At 41.9% G+C, this 13,619-nt stretch overlaps 1 protein-coding gene and 1 long non-coding RNA gene across 4 annotated transcripts in view; one reads left to right on the top strand and one right to left on the bottom strand.

Moving 5' to 3' along the window:
- SOAT1 (sterol O-acyltransferase 1) overlaps positions 1 to 6,229 on the bottom strand; it is a 57,604-nt gene extending 51,375 nt beyond the window's left edge. For all 3 annotated transcript variants that reach the window (XM_060088549.1, XM_060088548.1, XM_060088547.1), the window contains exon 1: positions 6,055 to 6,229. The gene's annotated coding sequence lies outside the window, so the exon portion shown is untranslated. The remainder of the gene's footprint in view (positions 1 to 6,054) is intronic.
- A 130-nt stretch (positions 6,230 to 6,359) lies between these two features.
- The window catches only part of LOC132483269 (uncharacterized), a 38,841-nt gene continuing 31,581 nt past the window's right edge, over positions 6,360 to 13,619 (top strand). Inside the window, exon 1 of the long non-coding RNA XR_009531056.1 lies at positions 6,360 to 6,663. This is a non-coding gene — a long non-coding RNA (uncharacterized LOC132483269). The remainder of the gene's footprint in view (positions 6,664 to 13,619) is intronic.

The following is a 13,619-nucleotide window of genomic DNA, read 5'->3' on the forward strand; positions in this document are numbered from 1 at the left end:
CCTGCAGGGACTTCCCTGGTGGTCCAGTGGTTAAGAATCTGCCCCCCAATGCAGGGGACATGGGTTCAATCCATAGTTGGGGAACTAAGATCCCACATGCTGCACGGCAACTAAACCCACGCCACCACAACTACAGAGCCCATGTGCTCTGGAGCCCGCGGGCCACAACTAGAGAGAAGCCCAAGCGCGGCAATGAAAGAGCCCCCGTGCTGCAACTAAGACCCGATGCAGCCAAAAAGCAAAAAAAAAAAAAAAAAAAAAAAAAGCAGACCTGCTGACCTTAGCTGAATTCATAATGTTTTTTTTGTTTTTCAGTTTTTGGTTTTTTGGGCCGTTCCATGTGGCTTACAGGATCTTAGTTCCCCTACCAGGGATTGAACCTGGGCCAAGCAGTGAAAGCCTGGAATCCTAACCACCAGACTACCAGGGAACTTCCCTGAAGTTCACGCTTTAATGACCCTGGCACACCTTGTAAAAGGCTATGGTACTTTAAACATAGAAGGCAAGGACAAAAATTTTAATTTGCCTTGGAAAACAATTTTTTTAAGTTTTGACACTTAAAAGGTACATGTCAATTATCTGGAAATCCATGTATTTTAAGCACCTCTTTCTACAATGATGTTAGATGTATTGTAAATAATACAGAGGTCTACTCCATTAACTCTTCTCACACACTTAAGCACACACGGTGTCAAGAGAAGGCATAACCAACCACTTAGAGAAGTTGAATAAGTCCTCATGGAGGTGACATTAGAGCCAGATTTCAAAGAAGACATAGAAGTTTGCCAGGCATCAAAACAGAACCAGATGAAAAGCACTCTGAAAACATGAACATGTACAGAACTTGGTGACAGATCCGTTATTTCAAACATTTTATTGAAGTCTACTACATGCCAGGCCCTGGGATACAAAGATGATTAAACAGTCTGAGCCCTCAAGGAATGAAAAACTAGTGAGAGAAAGATATAAAAACATAATTATAGGAGTATTACAGAACAGTAATTTAGATGTATGTACATTATGAAGGGAATACAGGACTGATGCCCAATAGAGTTTAGGGGCAATTAGGAAAGGTTTCCTGAAGTAGGTAAAATCTAGGTTAAATCTTATTTTTTTTTTTTTTTTTTTTTTTCTTTTTGCGGTATGTGGGCCTCTCACTGTTGTGGCCTCTCCCGTTGCGGAGCACAGGCTCCGGATGCGCAGGCCCAGCGGCCATGGCTCACGGGCCCAGCCGCTCCGCGGCATATGGGATCCTCCCAGACCGGGGCACGAACCCGTATCCCCTGCATCGGCAGGCGGACTCTTAACCACTGCGCCACCAGGGAGGCCCTTAGGTTAAATCTTAAAGGAAGAGAAGGAAAAGGCTGGAGCACAGGGTAAATGGAAGGGCAAGGACAAAAGGTCAAGGGCCCTTAGGGGCAATTCTAAGGAGTTCGGGAGTTGATAGAAGCTTTTAAACAGAGGGTGACTTGATATCTGTCTGACTTGATATCTGTCTTTTAGTAAGAACTCAGGCAGCAATGTGGAGGATGTGCTATTGGCAGTGCTGGGACCCAGGGCGGGCTGCCCCAAAATATGCCTCAGTGGCATACTGACTATTTTGAAGAAACAGCGGTTGCAAGGGGGAGACTGTGACCCCCCTCTCTGTCTCCCTGAACGCAGGAAATAAATCTCCCATGTAAAAGGTGCCCTTCCTGTAATGGGAGGTAGAAAGACATCCTTATCACCAGAGATGGGGAGTTCAGGGCCCAGAGGCCTGTATAAGGAAACACCTGCCACTTCTTTGCTAATTTACCACCCAAGCCCAAACTTTGCTTAAGTTCCTTACTAATTAAGCACCCAAACCTAAGCTTCTTTGTCCTGTCAATTCCTCTCTAATTTATTGTTGGTCTAAAACACATAAAAGCTGCCTACTTTAGCCACTTCTTAGGTCTTGTTTCTATGAGACCTCCATGCACATGAATCAAAGATTCTTTTTTCTCCTGTTAATCTACCTTGTGTCAAGAATTCAAGAGGGGTTAAATCAACTATACTCCAGTATGAAATAAAATTGTTTTTAAAAAGGTTAATTTTATGATATGTATATTTTATCAGAATAAAAAAGCAAATACTGGGGGGAAAAAAAAGAGAACTCAAGAGGGGTAAAGGGGGAAATTTTGCCCTCCTGGATCACAGGGAGAACTGTGAGCTCTCACAAATGATAAAGGCCTAAAGTAAGGCTCAAATGACAAGTATTTCTTAAATGGACAAATGATTTCATGAAGAAGAGATAAGAGAGATCGGATAAATTTACAAACATTAAGCTGAGGCATCTATGAGATATCCAGGTGCCTACATCCAGAAGGCAGTTGGAAATACAGATCCCAAGCGAGTTTCCTAACTAAGCCTACGGGTGTGCCATTAAGTTAAGTAACTACAGGAGAAGAGAAGTGAGTAGATAAGTTCAATATGATTCGCTTGTGAGTCAGCCAAGTGATGACGGCCAACAGGCAAATGAATATACAAATCTGGACTAAAGAGAGAGATGTGGGATTCATTGGTGTATAGGCAGCAGCTAAGGCCAAGCACAGGAAGGAAGTCTCAGGGAGAGACCATAAGTCATAAGACCAAAAGAGATTACTTAGGAAATAACAAAGCTAACATTTGCCTAGTACTTACTTTGGCTCATTTAATCCTCACAACAATCTATGTGGCAGATACTATTATCCCTTTTTTCTTTTGGCCACGCCACATGGCTTGAGGGAACTTAGTTCCCTGACCAGGGACTGAACCCAAGCCACAGCAGTGAAGAGTCCTAACCACTGAACCGCCAGGGAATTCCCACTATTATCCCATTTCAGAAGTGGTTAACATTTTCCAATATTACAAGGCAATTAAAGAACTGTAAAAAAGCAAGGCCTAGGAAAGATTAGAGGAAAACCAGGAGCCAGCAATGTTCCAAATCAAGTTAGAAGATACAAGAGGTAACCTACGGTCAATACCATGGAAAGTTCAGGTAGGACCAAAAAAATACTGGAGGAAAAAAAAAAAAAAGAGCGTGGGGCACTGAATATTTCACAATTTGGGGACATTAATAGCTACAATTTACATGCATAGTTAGTTTCAGGAAGAAGGATAAAGAAACATATTGAATTGGGTTGCAAAATGAGTTGAGGAAGTGAAAATCATGATCATAAGACTAGTCTCACAAGAGGTGCAGCAATAAAGGAAATAGGCACTCATGTTTATCATGCCAGTAACATTTACAGTGCTGGGCGCCAGGGTCAGTGCATCACATACCTCACTTAAAATTTCCATTTTAAAAGGTGCAAAAGATTCAGAAACACTACTAAACTTAGTCACATGACAGTAAGTGGCAGTAGAAACATTTACACCCAAAGTGGCATAAAGCTGACTAGCTATTTTAAAAATACAACACACTGGGGCCTCCCTGGTGGCGCAGTGGATGGGAGTCCGCCTGCCGATGCAGGGGATACGGGTTCGTGCCCCGGTCTGGGAGGATCCCACATGCCGCGGAGCGGCTGGGCCCGTGAGCCATGGCCGCTGGGCCTGCGCATCCGGAGCCTGTGCTCCGCAACGGGAGAGGCCACAACAGTGAGAGGCCCGCATACCGCAAAAAGAAAAAAAAAAAAAAAAAACACACTGAACAATTATTTCTTAAGAATCCAACCAGTTCACTGGTTTTGGAATGTTCAGTGTGGTAGTATCTAACTTGCCTTAAGAAAGCGAAACAAAAAGAATTGGATTGAACCACTAAAATGAATCATGTTGGAAAGAAGTGTTCACTTTAGCCTGCCTGCAGTGTTCCTTATTAATTAAGCTTTCAAAAGCACCTTTAAATCTAAAAAAAAAAAAAAAAAAGAAAAGAAACATTGAACAGGAACACCTACTCTAGGTGAAGACTTTGCTACATCACTCCCAGGTTCAGTAGAGGTACAGAGAAACACTTTACAGATACAATTCAAAACATAAACGTTCCCTTTCTTCTTTCCAAATAAAGGTTTGCCCTAGTACAACCCTATATTTACATATCAAAGAACTGCGTCACAATTAGCAAAACTAAAGAACACAAATTCTCATTTACATCTGTATGGTCACTATAATCATTTATCCTATGGGATAAATTCCAAAAATAAATTTTGTTAACTGGCCTTTGTTAAAAACTTTTTCCTTTTCCTTCCCAAAGGAAACAGGTGATCTCTAGTTAATATTTTTCATTCAAAAGTTCCCTCCTGGGCTTCCCTGGTGGCGCAGTGGTTGAGAGTCCGCCTGCCGATGCAGGGGACACGGGTTCGTGCCCTGATCCGGGAAGATCCCATATGCCGCGGAGCGGCTGGGCCCGTGAGCCATGGCCGCTGAGCCTGCGCGTCCGGAGCCTGTGCTCCGCAACGGGAGAGGCCACAACACTGAGAGGCCCGCGTACCGCAAAATAAATAAATAAATAAATAAGTTCCCTCCTTGGGACTTCCCTGGTGGCGCAGTGGTTAAGAATCCGCCTGTCAATGCAGGGGACACAGGTTCGATCCCTGGTTCGGGAAGACCCCACATGCCGAGGAGCAACTAAGCCCGTGTGCCACAACTACTGAAGCCCGCGTGCCTAGAGCCCATGCTCCGCAACAAGAGAAGCCACAGCAATGAGAAGCTCGAGCACCGCAACGAAGAGTAGCCCCCACTCGAGGCAACTAGGGAAAGCCCACGCACAGCAACGAAGACCCAATGCAGCCAAAAGTAAAATAAATAAAAGCAATCATTAAAAAAAAAAAAAAAAGAAGAAGTTCCCTCCTCTGTCCTCCAACTCATTCATTCTTTCATTGTGCCAGGTGCTGGGCCAGACTCTGAGAACTAAGACCTAAATAAGATGGACTAGCCCAGCCTTCATGAAATTTACATGCTAGTAGAAGAAACAAAGCATCTAAGTAACTAACGCAGCTCATTACAATTGATGATTAACTGCAGCTAAGAAAAATGGAGTGCTAGGAGGGTTTAACCCCCCACAGGATGGGTTTCCTGAAGAAGTGATATTTGGGCTGATATTAGAGGAAATGAGCGAATTAGAGGTGAAGGAAACCCCTAAAGACCAGGAGATAGTAAAGAGAAAGAGGCTTTCTTAGAAGAACAAAAATAAAACCGGTGTGGCTGGAGCCCAGAGAGCTCAAACTTAACTGGAGATAAGAGTGGCAGCAGTGTTTTGATCTTTATCCTAAGAATGTGAAATCTTGAGAGTTCTCCGCACGTGATGCAATGGGACACGTGCATTTTTAAAGGATTACTCTTGAATGCATCAGAGCTCCTTCCAAAATTCATCCTCATGCCTAAACAACACACAACTTCCCTAACATCAATACCACCCAACTTAAAGCAAGGGGAAAAAAAGAAGAATGCTTCGAGTTGAATTCTACTCGAATTCAAGGGACTCTGGAAAAAAATTAGTTTAAACAGATAGGACCCACTTAAATATTAAGTGACCAGTAAACTTCATATATAAACATGGAAAAGAGAGCTTATAGTTGTTTCTCGCTTACAAATAACTTCTAAATATACACATCATTTAAACTGCATGGCTATTAACATTTAAGAATTACAGAAACTTAATCACATCCTAATACTTCAAAATAAAATGAGATGATTAAAGGTTTTGGTACCCAGATTTCGATGTCTTGAAGTACCACCGATCCCTTCACTTTTTTGCCCTAAAATCAGTCAGAAGCTGACACCCTGAGTGCGTTTTTGGTTTCGCTTTTTAAGGAATAAAATGTTTTTAATTCATAACTTTCTTTACTACTGGCTTGAGAGATGTCACAGGATTTGGGGGGACACCAAACAAACCTCCAAGGTTTAAAAGGCTGCCAACCATACCGGCGCCCGAAGGTAACTTTCCCGCCCGCCCCATCCCCCAAACTGCCCAGGACTCGCGGAGCCTCCCCCTCCCCTCAGCCCAGGACAAGGCCAGGCCCCCGGGCCGGAGTTGCAGCCACTTTTCTCCCCTTCTTCGCCGGCAGAGGCGGGTGGACCCTGGCAGGAAGTGAGGAGGGGACTGGGGAGCATGGGCATTACCTGGGACCGGAGCCTGGCAGCGGGGACCTCAGAAAGGAGGGCAAAGCCGAGAAACCGTCACAGCACGGCTGGCAGGAAGGTCGGCTCCTGGCCGCTCGCTCCCCGGCTGCCCCAGGCCACCAACGCCACCAGCCCAACAGCAAACGAAATTAACGCGCCCGACTCCCCAGCCCCTCCGCCCCTCCGCCCCCAGCCTCGCAACCCGCTACGCAGCGTCATGCGCAGGGCCAGCGCCGGCTGAGGCTTTCATTGGCGCTCCCGCCCGCCGTCAGGCTCCGCCCACCGCCGCGCGAGCAGACCTTGATTTCCGTGACAGTAGCTTGCTTTCCATTTGTACCCCAGCGATCCAATGTTCTGCAGAAATGGGACCGAGGCAACCTGCTGCCTGTCCGAAAAGGAGCTCTGCATGGTAGCGCAGGACTGACGAGTCTGGTGCCTCTTCCAGAGACTCGCAGAATCCGCCTATAGAACTGTGGATTATTGCAGTTTGAACTGACCCCCTAGGACAACTGGAAGCGCTAGCCAGAAGCGTTTGTCATGGGATGCTTTAATGCTTTGAAAATTGTCCTTAACTGTGTCCTTCAGCGAACTAGATAAAGAGACAGTAAGGTAAGTGAAATACCGGGGCAATGAAGTAATTGAAAAGGGGGCTTCACAATTAAAGAGAAAATAATGATGCAGAAAGATTAGGACATTAGATACAATTAGGTTGTATCTGTTTAGATCGCTTAGATTTTATGAAGGCCAATACGTAGGTAAACTTAGAGTAAAGGTAGGTGAAAAGGGAATGATGTGGGCAACAGGGACTGAAGGACCACACTCTCAGCCTGCAAACCAGTACGAGCTAACCTAGCCTGTCTAGTCAATCCAACCCTACACTATCAGGTTGAGATGGCCACCCATGACCCGGTCAGGCTGCCGTAAACAAATGGATCAAGGTTACCTAAACTGACTACTCTCGGTGGACCTTTTAACAAGGAGATTTGTATAAGTTCCCCTGGCCGCCCAGAGCACCCAGCATTGTTCACCCCGAAGCAGAACCTGGCTTCAGCGTTCAGTCAATTCAGGACTGGCAGTCATTGGCAGGCGCACCCAGTTTACCTCTTCTACAGTTGTGATTGCTAATTCTGCCACCTGGATGACAATAGGATCTGATACATCACCTCTCCCCTCCTACCAGTTTAAGAGCAGTAGGAACACAGGGACTCTTTTTTTTTTTTTTTTTTTTTTTTTTTTTTTGCCGTACGCGGGCCTCTCACTGTTGTAGCCTCTCCCGTTGCGGAGCACAGGCTCCGGACGCGCAGGCTCAGCGGCCATGGCTCACGGGCCCAGCCGCTCCGCGGCATATGGGATCTTCCCGGATCAGGGCACGAACCCGTGTCCCCTGCATCGGCAGGCGGACTCTCAACCACTGCGCCACCAGGGAAGCCCAGGACTCCTTTCTTTAAGACTGCTCACCACTATATACACACACCAAAAAGACTCGTTTTTTTCCCTTGTTTCATTTATTCATTCAAAAAATATTGTGTTTTGTTCTTGGTGCTAGGGATACAGGAATGAATATAACAGAAGCCCAGCACTTAGATGCTTATGTTTCTAGTGGAAAAGATAAATTTTTTAAAAAAGTAAATAAAATAATAGCAGGTAGTGATGTGTTAAGAAGAAAACAAAACAGAGTGGTCAAGAAAGGACTTTTTGAGGAGATGATCTGAACTAAGCCTTAAATGAGGAGAAGGAGCCAGCTATGCCATTTATGGGGAAGAAGAGCATTCTAGACCGAGGACATGGGTGCGGAAGTGCTGATGTTGAACGTTGGCTTGTTTGAGGAACAGAAGGCCAGGAGGCCTGAAACACCTTGTGTGGAGGGTATGAGACTGAGGTTGGCAAATTAAGCAGAAGGCTAATCCTGTTGTTTGGATTTTTTGTTTGTTAAGTTATGCCTTGTCTTGTTTTTTAAGTCAGCCTATTTTGTAGAGAATGACTTGCAGGGGTTTAGAAATGTAACAGGGAGAAGCCAGAGAATGATAGAGAGCTATTGGACAAGTCCATGCCATATATGATGGTGACCTGGATTAGGGTGGTTGCTATAGAAACAGAAGTTGAAGGATCTCAGGATATTTTCCTGAGGTGCAGGTGTGAAGAAAGGTGGTAAACAAGGTGACTCCCAGGTGGTTTTCTTAAGCAAGGAGGAGGATGCCATTTAGTTCAAGGGGAAAGATCATTTAATATGACTGGAGGGACCCTGAATGCCTCTGCCCAAACTCCAAGCCTCTCCCACCACTGACCTGAAAATCTCACATCATTCACTCCTTGGGATCAAGGCTTGGTTAAATATGAATGTTGGCTTTATCACATTCCAAAAACCACATGTACAGAACTTGTATTAGTTGCTAGGAATCTAAAGATGAATAAAAACATCTGTCTATTGGGGAGACTGATAATAAGTTAGCCATTTCAAGACAAGTAGGACAAGTATTATAATAAGAAGGGATAATAAAAGTGCCTACCTTGGTGGCGGGGGTGGGGGGGTGGGGAAAGGAAGCTGAGACGAAGGCATGGACATATATACACTACCAAATGTAAAATAGGTAGCTAGTGGGAAGCAGCCACATAGCACAAGGAGATCAGCTCGGTGCTTTGTGACCACCTAGAGGGGTGGGATAGGGAGGGTGGGAGGGAGACGCAAGAGGGAGGGGCTATGGGGATATATGTGTACATATGGCTGATTCACTTTGTTATACAGCAGAAACTAACACACCATTGTAAAGCAATTATACTCCAGTAAAGACATAAAAAAATTAAAATTAAAATTAAAAAAAAGAATTTTTTTAAGTGCCTACCTTACAGGGTCACTGTAAGGATGAAATGAGTCAGTGCTTACAGAGCTCCAAGTACAGACACTGGCATATAGAGGTACTCAATAAATATCAACAGTTATTTTACACTTTTCTACACTGAGGTTTATCATTATTTTTTTTTTTTTTTTTTTTTTTTTTTGCGGTATGCGGGCCTCTCACTGTTGTGGCCTCCCCCACTGCGGAGCACAGGCTCCGGACGCGCAGGCTCCGGACGCGCAGGCTCAGCGGCCATGGCTCACGGGCCCAGCCGCTCCGCGGCATATGGGATCCTCCCAGACCGGGGCACGAACCCGTATCCCCTGCATCGGCAGGCGGACTCTCAACCACTTGCGCCACCAGGGAGGCCCTATCATTATTTTTGATGTTGTTATCTTCTGGATTCAGTAGGAGCAGATGGAATGATTATCACAGCCTGCTACTCTAAGAGAGGGAAGGTTGAATGGAGGAAGTCTACCTGACTCTAGCTTTCTGAACCAGTAGGAAGTTTAATTGGCAGGCAAGGGAGGAGGGACATTCTAAGCAAAAGAAAAACAAGGTCAAAGGCTAAAAAGACAAGGGGGAGCCAGAACTAGAGCGAGAACTATGCAAGAGACTTAAAAGTAGTTGAGTATTGTTGAAGTGTAGGTTACTTACCGAGAAGTGGCAAGAGATAAACTTGGTGTCAGGGCTTAAGAAATGGGAAAAGAATTTGAAAAAGAATAGATACACGTATAGGGATAACTGAATCACCTTGTTGTACACCTGAAACCAATACAACATTGTTAATCAACTATACTCCAATATAAAATAAAAACTTGAAAAAAAAAGAAATGTGTAGACCATGCTGAGACATTCTGACTCAGGCTCCCATAGACAGTGGGGAGCCAGTAAAGGATGTTAAGTAGGGAAGAGTCATGATTTAGGAGACTGTACTGTACTAGAGGAAATGAAACTGAAGGTGGAAAGACCAGTTAGAAGGCCATTACAGTACTATGGATGAGAGATGATAAGTGCCTAAACTAGGGCAGTAGCAAGTGGGGTGGGCATATTTGAGAGAGATTTAAACAATTAACAGAATTAGAGAGTGTTTGGATGTGGTGGTTCAGGATGTATCCAGGATTTTCAGCACAGCAGGCTGGGTGGCTGGAGTTAATGTTGACTGAAGTAAGAAAATGCTTCCTGGAGAAGGACGAAGAATAAGCTTTACTCGGGTTAATATTTAAGCTGCACTAGTCCATCTCCAACTGAGACCTAAAGAAACTGAACAAGAAGCAATCAAGATTTGTTTAATTTTACAATAAAAATAGCTCTAACTTTTTTTGCTGGTTGTGTCAATAATGCATACTTACTGCAGAAAATAAAATCAAATACAGAAAAGCACAAAGATAAAAGCCATCTAAAGTCCTACCACCCAGGGATGCAGCTAAACTTTGATGTGGGGAAGGAAGAGTACAGTGACCTGAGCCTGAGGACTGAGCCATATCACAAGGAGACACTGGGGTCTACAGGGAGCCAGAACGGGAAACTGAACAGGAACCAAATCGGGTTTTAAAATACAAACATCTCAGTTCTTTTTTTTTTTTTTAAGAAAGGTTGGTGGGTTTTTTAAATTTAATTAATTAATTAATTTATTTTATTTTTGGCTGCACTGGGTCTTTGTTGCTGCCTGCTGGCTTTCTCTAGTTGTGGCGAGTGGGGACTACACTTCATTGTGTGCGCAAGCTTCTCATTGCAGTGGCTTCTCTTGTTGCGGAGCACCGGCTTTAGGCATGTGGGCTTCAGTAGTTGTGGCTTGCAGGCTCTAGAGCGCAGGCTCAGTAGTTGTAGCACACGGGCTTAGTTGCTCTGTGGCACGTGGGATCTTCCCGGACCAGAGATCGAACCATTGGCAGGTGAACTCTTAGCCACTGTTCAGCCAGGGAAGTCCAACATCTCAGTTCTTCAAAGGGTCACATCTCCCTTAATGATACCAAACAAGCAACAAATCTTTATCCCATTTCAAATATGTGTAATTTCTCCATTGGCACTCAGGCGTAGTGAAAACATAGACTCATCCGGAGTTAAGGCTTTGTGACAAAGTTAGTACGAGGCAAGAGTGTAAATCAGGACAGCCTTGATTGGTATGTCCCTGAAAACTCTTGGAGAGTTGGACTCCTCTCTTTTTTATGTATTCTGGAAGTATCCAGCAAAATATTTAAGAGCCACCTGAAAAATATATTGAATGAGTTAATGAAGCCAACTAAAATATGAGATTGTGGGCAGATCCCAAACTAATGAGAGGTCAGACACAACTTCATTCCTTCTCTTAGTGATTCAGTCATCTTGCATGCTGTCATCACTTATTTTTCTACAAACAGATTTCTTTATATACAAGGAAGAGTGCCACCTATCCCTGTTAAGTAGACTGCAGCTTGACTCGATAGACTGCCTCTAGCTCTAAATAGCAAAGTATTACATTTTAGGCACTGCCATAGATGTAATAATAGTTCAGGTAATATACACACGTAAGAAAACACCCTCAAGATTTCCTGAATCACCAGATGATTTTTTTTATCTTACTGGAACTAAGTTGGTATAAATCTAAAGAAGATTCTGGTCAGTTAAGACGATATGGTAAGACCTAGAGAAACCACTAAGAAAATAACTCCAAAAAATATAGGGAAAAAATCATTAAAGAAATTTAAATGTTACACTAAGGAATATTCAATTAAAGAAAAAAAGAGTAAAGTAGGAAGAGATGAACAAAAAAGACATGAGACACGGAAAACAAAAATTATAATGGCAGACATAAATTCAACTATATCGATAATAATAACATTGTGTGAATGAATTGAACAGAATACATTAATAAACAAAATCCATCTATATGCTACCTATAGGAGCAGTTTAGATTCAAAGATACACAGAGGTTGAAATTAAAAGGATGGAAAAACATGTATCATTCAAAAAGCAATCATAAGAAAGCTGGAGTAGCTATATTAATATCAGATAAAATAGACTTTACAGTAAAAATATTTAAGTGGTGCAACCACTTTGCAAAACAGCCTAGCAGTTCAGCATATAAATGCCATATGACCCAGCAATTCCACTCCTAGGTATATATCCAAGAGAAATATTTGTCCACACAAAAACTTGTGCAAAGTATTCATAACAGCATTATTCATAATAACCAAAAAGTGGAAACAAACTAAATGCTTATCAACTAATGAATGAATAAATAAAACATAGTATATCCATATAATTGAATATGATTCATCCATAAACAGAAATGAAGTACTGATGTATGTTTCAACGTGGATAAAACTTGAAAATATTATGCTAAGGGGAAATAAGACTGTCACAGAAGACCACGTATTATATGATTCCATCCATATGGAATGTCCAGGATAAGTAAATCTGTAGAGACAGAAAGAACATTGGTAGTTACCCAGAGCTGGAAGAATTGAGTGGAAATTGGGAGTGACTGCTAAGAGATACAGTTTCTTTTGGGGGTGATGGAAGTGTTGTAAGATTGATTGCAGTGATGGTTGCACAACTCTGTAACGACACTAAAAACTATTGAATTGTACACTTTAAATGGGTGAATTTTATGGTATGTGAATTATATCTAAATAAAGTAATTTTTAAATACAGAAAAAACTAATATAGAGGTCCGAATGGTGGTTACCTTTTGCCAAGTTATCAGTTGAGAGAAGGCATGAGGGAGCCTGCTACTGTGTTAGAAATATTGTCTTGATCTGGGTGGTGATTACATGGGTGTTCACAAATGTAAAAGTTCTTCTAACTATATGCTTAAGGTCTGTGTACTTCACTACATGTAATACATTAGACAAAAAGAAAAACATTTTTAAATGCCAGTTTTATTTAAATAATATGACTTAAAATATTGATATTCATTAATTTTATTTTTCCATTTAATTTTAATATTTTATAAATGAAATAACTTTTAAAACATATATTAAAATAATTTTTATTTTACATTTTACATGTACTTTCCTAATGAAAATACATTCAACACATTCAATTTTTGTACACTTTAAATTCTACTACATTTTGTATACTAATACTTTGAACCATTACTGTAGATAGTGCACAAAAAATGAAAATCTTAATGATAATAACATAATTAATGATTTTGTTGATGATGGCAATATAAAAGTTATGAAATAAATGCATGATAATATATGAATTACATATGTTTTAATTTTATTCCCCATCCAAATATCATTGGATCATCAGCCCAAAATCTAGACACATGCAATAATGCAATAATATTTAAATTGTAATATTTGACATTTTACTTCTCTTTCAGTCATACAAAAGTTATAGCTTTAGATATATTTTCCCAGTTGATTGTTATAAAGGTTCATTTGTTGATATAAGAAGATATATTTTATTTGATTTTATTTGATAGTCCTGTGTGAATTTGATTTATAACTTTTAAAGACTTAAACATAATGCATGTGGACCTCAATTTATTCTTTGGTTCTCAATCCCACAAATGTTATTGGTGGGCCTACAAATAGCATGTGTGACCTGCCTTATTTACAGTTATCTATATACTTTTTAACCACCTACTTCAACTTCCTGTATACACACACAAACACAAACATACACACACACAAAATTCTCTGTTGTTCCTGAAGAACAGAGATGGTCTTACCCATTCTTGATTCCCCTGTGTAGTGTGTAACACAGTAAGTGTAAGAAACAGTAAATAGATTTTGA

This window comes from Mesoplodon densirostris, chromosome 2 (genome assembly GCF_025265405.1).
Source record: "Mesoplodon densirostris isolate mMesDen1 chromosome 2, mMesDen1 primary haplotype, whole genome shotgun sequence".
Classification (NCBI taxonomy): Eukaryota; Metazoa; Chordata; class Mammalia; order Artiodactyla; family Ziphiidae; genus Mesoplodon; species Mesoplodon densirostris.